The sequence below is a fragment of the Apaloderma vittatum genome, unplaced genomic scaffold, assembly GCF_000703405.1.
Source record: "Apaloderma vittatum isolate BGI_N311 unplaced genomic scaffold, ASM70340v1 scaffold3020, whole genome shotgun sequence".
NCBI classification, from domain to species: Eukaryota; Metazoa; Chordata; class Aves; order Trogoniformes; family Trogonidae; genus Apaloderma; species Apaloderma vittatum.
Genome location: NW_009694870.1, coordinates 41,726 through 47,725, shown reverse-complemented (window position 1 = coordinate 47,725; position 6,000 = coordinate 41,726).

Here is a 6,000-nt window from a genome sequence, read left to right as displayed (position 1 = left end):
AGGCTCTTTTCAGTGATGTCCAGTGATAGGAGAAGGGACAACGGTTGCAAGCTAGAGCATAGGTGGTTCCACAAAAATATTAGTAAAACTTTTTCCCTGTGAGGGTGACAGAGCACTGGCACAGGCTGCCCAGGGAGGTTGTGGAGTTTCCTTCTCTGGAGACATTCAAAACCCGCCTGGATGCATTCCTGTGCTATCTACTGTAGGTGATCCTGCTCTGGCAGGGGGGCTGGACTGGATGGTCTTTTCAGGTGTCCCTTCCAACAACTCCTGGCATTCTGTGATGACTGGCTGTTACTGAGGTGAGATGTTTCATTGCTTTCTTTGCTTTAAAGCCAAGGACAAAATACGCACTTTCTTAAGTGATCTGTTATCTTGCTTTTATTTCAAGACTTAAGTTCAGGGATCAGTGTTGTCTGAAAACACAGAGGTACGTGAATTTCAGGTGCTGAGGAGGGTAGGAAAGGAAGAATCCTGATCTTAATGTGTTTCAGATTTTTGGATGATGCTTTGTGATCAGGTACAGTAACTTAGAAGTTACTGTAAAAAGTTGGTCAGGAAAGCTCATGGTAGAGGTTTTATCAGTGGCAGCAGGCAGTTTGTCATCCATTTCAAGTGCTTTCGGTACTTTTAACTTTCATAACTTTTTATATAGTATATATAATCACTGGGATAAGGACTTAGATTCTGTTGCTTTGCAAGTATCATTAATTTAAACAGTTACCTGAGTCTCAGCTCTAGGTACAAATAAAAGTTGCTTATACAGCATAAGCATTTCATCTAATTCCTGTGATTCCTAAATCACTTGATCTCTAGAGGAGCCTCACCCATGTTTTTGTCGTTTTTTGTTTTTTTTTTTTCCTCGGGTACACTGTATTACTTGGTTCAGGTGATGTAGATCTTTGCATGCTAACTTAGAAAGGCCATCAGAATAGTTCTGAAGATCATAGAATCATATCATAGAATGGCCTAGGCTGGAAGGGACCTTAGAGATCATCTAGTCCAACCTCCCTGTCATGGGCAGGGACGCCTCTCAACTAAATCATGATACTCAAGGCTCCATCCAACTTGGCCTTGAACACCTCCAGGGAGAGGGCAGCCACAATGTCTCTGGGCAATTTATTCCAAAGTCTTGCCGCCCTCGTACTGAAGAATTTCTTCCTAAGGTCCAATCTAAATCTGTTCTCCTTCAACTTAAACCCATTTCCCCTTGTCCTATCAGTGGACACTCTTGTAAAAAGTCCCTCCTCAGCCTTCCTGTAGGTTCTCTTCAGGTATTGGAAGGCAGCTATTAGGTCCCCTCGAAGTCTTCTCTTTTCCAGACTGAACAATCCCAGCTCCCGCAGCCTGTCCTCGTAGCAGAGGTGCTCCAGCCCCTGGATCATCCTTGTGGCCCTCCTCTGAACATGCTCCAACAGATCCTCTTTGCTTAAGTAAAACACGGTGTAGGAATTCATACTTTCAGTCTTTTGATGGCTATTTTATTCTGAATTATTTTTGTAGAGATACATTTGGAATTGTTTAGAACTGGAACTTCAAAGTTCTTTGTACCTGTTACAGTTTTTCTTTCTATGTAGTTTTTAAGTGAAGGAATACAATTTTAGCTGTTTGAGTGTATTCACCATTGACTAGAAGGTTTGAAGGAAAATTTATTGAATAAAGATTTTTCCTAGCAGTGTTTCTGCATTGCACTTTAGAACAGGTAATACATTAGCTGTTGTAGGACTTATTCTGACACTGGACTCAGAATAATCTAAGTGAAATGGCTCCAAACTTGACTGGTTAGACAAATTTGTGTGGTAGCAGTCTTTATATGCTATCTGATTAAGAGTCTTTAATTCTGTTGTACTGGGATCTTTGCTGCATAAGTATTTTTACTTGTTGGTTTTTTATGAGGCATTTTATGGGTCAGCCTTTCACTTTTTCAGGTGTTCCCAAACATAAAATAAAGAAATTGCTAGTCCAGTTTAGCTTGCAACTCCAAACTCCTAGATGATCTTCAAAGGTCCCTTCCAACCCAAACCACTCTATGATTCTATAAAAATAAAGTTTACTATTTGTCACACTTGTAAAATAGTACTCTAATCTTCTAATCAGCCTGCAGCTTCCTTTAATTTGCTTACTTCTCCTGCTTAAAAATACAAAAGCAAAACACAGGAAACCTCTACACTAAATTTTAAACTCACAGTTTTCTATTGAGTAGAAATAAATTTTTGGTTTGAGAGGGCAATATGGGAATGTGTAATTTCATTTTGGTTTTTGTTTGTTTATTTAAAAGGATTTGGATACTTCCTAGTCCTCTGTAGATGCTGCAGCAAAATTGATACACATGAAAGGTAAATTTAAATGAAATGTGAATCACTAGGAACAATGAAGATAGTGCTTTCTGTGCTAGCTCTGCTTCTTGAAAGAAGGTAGAGCCACCTACCATGAAATGGAACCATTTTCAAAGTTTCTTTTCAGATGAGTAAAAATTTTCTTTCACATCCTATCCATGAATGCAGTACTGCTCTTGTATGTTCATCATCAATCTCTGAAAGCTTGTGGAGAATTGAAATTAGCTCAAGAACTTTCCTGTTGGGCAGAAAAGATTTTGTGGTAGATGTCAGCTGCTTCTGCTACTTGCAATAGCTTGAATTACTGTGGCTCTGGGTACTGGGTCAGTAATTATCTTTGACTTGCAGACTGCTTCCAAGTTCTTCAAAATCTTGTTGAGAAGGGGAGTGAGACTGCATAGTTCTAAAACTTTGGGTGATATTTTGTCCCTGGAATGCTTTTTTTGTTTGTTTGAACAGAACTGCATTGGAGTGATTTTAGAAGTGCGTATCAATTAAGCAGCACGCTTCAAAGCACCCCAGTTTTCTTCTTTGGGAAGAGAAAGCTGGAGGCCCAGTACAGTTTTGCACAGGAAAATCTGGTTCTCTTCAATCTCCTCTGCTTTTACAGAGGATAAGCATTCTAGCTCAGTCCTGCCTCGAAAGAAAAGCCATGCTGTGTTTTGAGGGTTGCACTCATCTGACAGTCCTCATTCCAATTTAAGATTTTCGGCACCATTGCTTATACCGTGTAGGCATGGTTTTTTCCATGTCTATGTGAACTTGAACGCGGCGCTTGGTTTACTCTTAAATATCTTAACTCGTATGCATTGGGAGCTGTTGAGAGCTCCGAACTCTTTTCCTTTTGGCATTCTCTGTTGTAGGGAACAGCTCAATATAGTAATTTATGTTGTGGTCTGAAGAAGCACAGGTGATCCCTGTGAGCCAGGCATTGTGTTAAAACCCCAAAATATCCGATGTCATTTGTCCATGCAAAAGCCTGCTTCTGTTCCATAGGTGGAGAGGAACAAAGCGGTTTTTTGCATATCCTTTTTCAAAAAACCACACAACAGGATGTTAAAAATGCCTATCTTAATTCTGTTAAAACAACAAAAACCTCAAGTAGTCCAATAAACAATAGTTGTAGATGGTCTTATTTGGTATCTGTTCTTTATCTCAGCTGTCCCCCTTATTCTGTGGGATATTACTGGACCTACTGGAGGGCTCAGGCAGTAAATGAAGGTTCCTGAAGTCTATAGTGTTGTGCCTTGCAGCGCACTGTCTTTTTCTACATCCCTCCCTCCCCAACCCTTTTAAGGGGACTTTTAAGTTAGTGAAATAATTTAACACTTATTTTAAATAGTCTATTGCATATGGTAAAATACATAATTACTCCTGGTACTACAGGTCTTTTTTTAATAAAGTTAAGATTTGTAAAATCCAATAGATCATGTGTGATTTCATTCAAAATACTTTATAAAACATGGATGTTGTTTTTGGTTTTTTCTTGAGATAATTGGTAATCCTTTGCCAATGTACTATGTGTTGTGATTTTTTTTCTTCTTTGCTCAAAGGTTCAAGACAGTAGGCTCAAGTATATTGGGCAAAAATTATCATCAATACTGGAAGCTGAGTGAGAGGTTAAGTTCAGATGTAGGATGATTCATGTTGCCACATGTAAAGGCCATAAGGGAGAACTACCATTTTGTTCCACAGTCCTGAAATATGTTCTCTCTAGTTCTGTGAAAACTCCTGGCTTTTCACTTTGGATGTATAAGGTGTATTTATCTTCACAGAAATGAGTGTGGATATGTGGTTCCTGTACAAGCGCAGCCTGTGATCTACCGGTATTTATGAAGAACACATGTACAGGAAAATGACTCTTAAGTACAAGTCATAAATTGAAATGATTATAGAATATATGTGGACAAATATACCATGTGTGGTATCGGCAGACTGTAATTTCATCAAGTGTTTTTTCAGACTTCATAAACTATGAATGAAGGATGATTGTATTGGCCTTGTAACAGGTAAAATAAAATACAGCGCCTGGCTACTTCAAAGCACTCATAATTCTATAGCTGGAAATAGCCTTTTGGGATACTATTAAGTCTTAAAACCCGCCCATGATTAAAAAAATATATTTCAGTGAAAATCGTATGTTCACAAACCCTGGGAAACGTTTTGAGTATCCACCTCGTGAATTTTTACAATTCCCAGCTTTCCGGGTGTAAACACGCCTGCGAGCTACTCTTGGCAAAAAGGAGAGAAAAAGCCTAGGTTTGACTTGAGAGCTTCCTCACCTCTCCAATGATGTTGTTGTGTACCACGTTGTGGTTGGTTTTTTGGGGGGAGGAGGCTGGGGACTGTGCCTTTGTTGGCTGGTGGGGCCGGCCAGGCCGTGGCCCTGGAAGCAGCGATGGCGGCCATGGCAGGGCCTGGCCTCCTGCGCAAGCCCTGCTGCTCGCTGCTGTTGCGGTGACCTCTGCCCTTTCGTATCCTGTGACACCCGGCTTGTCTTTGTGCTCAAGTTTATCCATGATGGATACATTTCCCTCCCAATCGCATATGCCGGGAGCCCGGCAGAGCGAACAGATAAATTATTTTCAGCTGCGGGCCTGGGCTGGGGGAGGAGGAGGCGCGCTGGAGCGGGGCCCCTCCACAGCCAGCCGGACAGGGTGCAGCCTCACCACCCCCCTCCCCCTCGGAATATGAAAGGGGATGACTCTCGGCCTCTCAGATCCTTTTTAAATGCAAAAGAATGTAGGAAATTGCTAGATCAGTTGGTTAATCAGTGACAACTGCAGTAGGTGCACAAAAAGCACGGCCCTTAACAAGAGTAATCAGTTGTGCGAGGTGTTTTTTCAGCGCCTCAGCGGGTCATCGCTGGCCCCCACCTCTCGAGTCCCTGGGCCGGTTTAGTGTCAGCTTTATAAGAGAACGTAATTGCTGGGAGATTTCTTGGTGACTGATGGCAGCGATGTAAGTCTTTTCCCCCTGACGCTACCACCGCCTCCCCCTCCCCGGCCGTGCCTCGGCTTTTTGTTCCCCCTCAGGGCTGTGCCCATCTAGGGTGACACGGGCCGAGCTTTCTCATCTTCCAGCCCCATCCAGGCTTACATTAAACGTGTTGCTGTGCCCTCTCAGTGGAGGTATTTGCAAGGTAACACTGCTATCAATTTTTTATTTTTTAAAGAGCGTTCCTGAAATGTTTTTTTGTGACTGCAATTGTTTCTCTTGCTTATCTGGGACTATTTTTAGATAAACCGCCACCATCTCCTTTTCCTCCACCTCACATCTGTATTTTAAACTTCTGCTGGGAGAGAGGGTGGTCGTATGACCAAAAAAGGCCTCTTAAAATTCCAGGCTACAGAACATTCAACCTGAAGTGTTTCTGGCTCAGGCTTGTCCCCTCCCCTCACGCCCCATGTTTGTAACATACTTAAACATAAAAACCATTTATTTATTTATTTATTTATTTCCTTTGGTTACCTCATTAAAACCCTCCCAGTACGTACTTATAATAAACGGCTATAAACTTGCCCCTTTTTCTTCTGGACTGGAAATTAAAAGACATGATGATGTTTTTTGTTTAATGCCATAGGTGCTTGACTTTAAAATTAGCAGTGCCCCACGTTAGGAAAAGAGTTGCAGTCCAACTGGTACGATGAACTCCTGTGGTCAT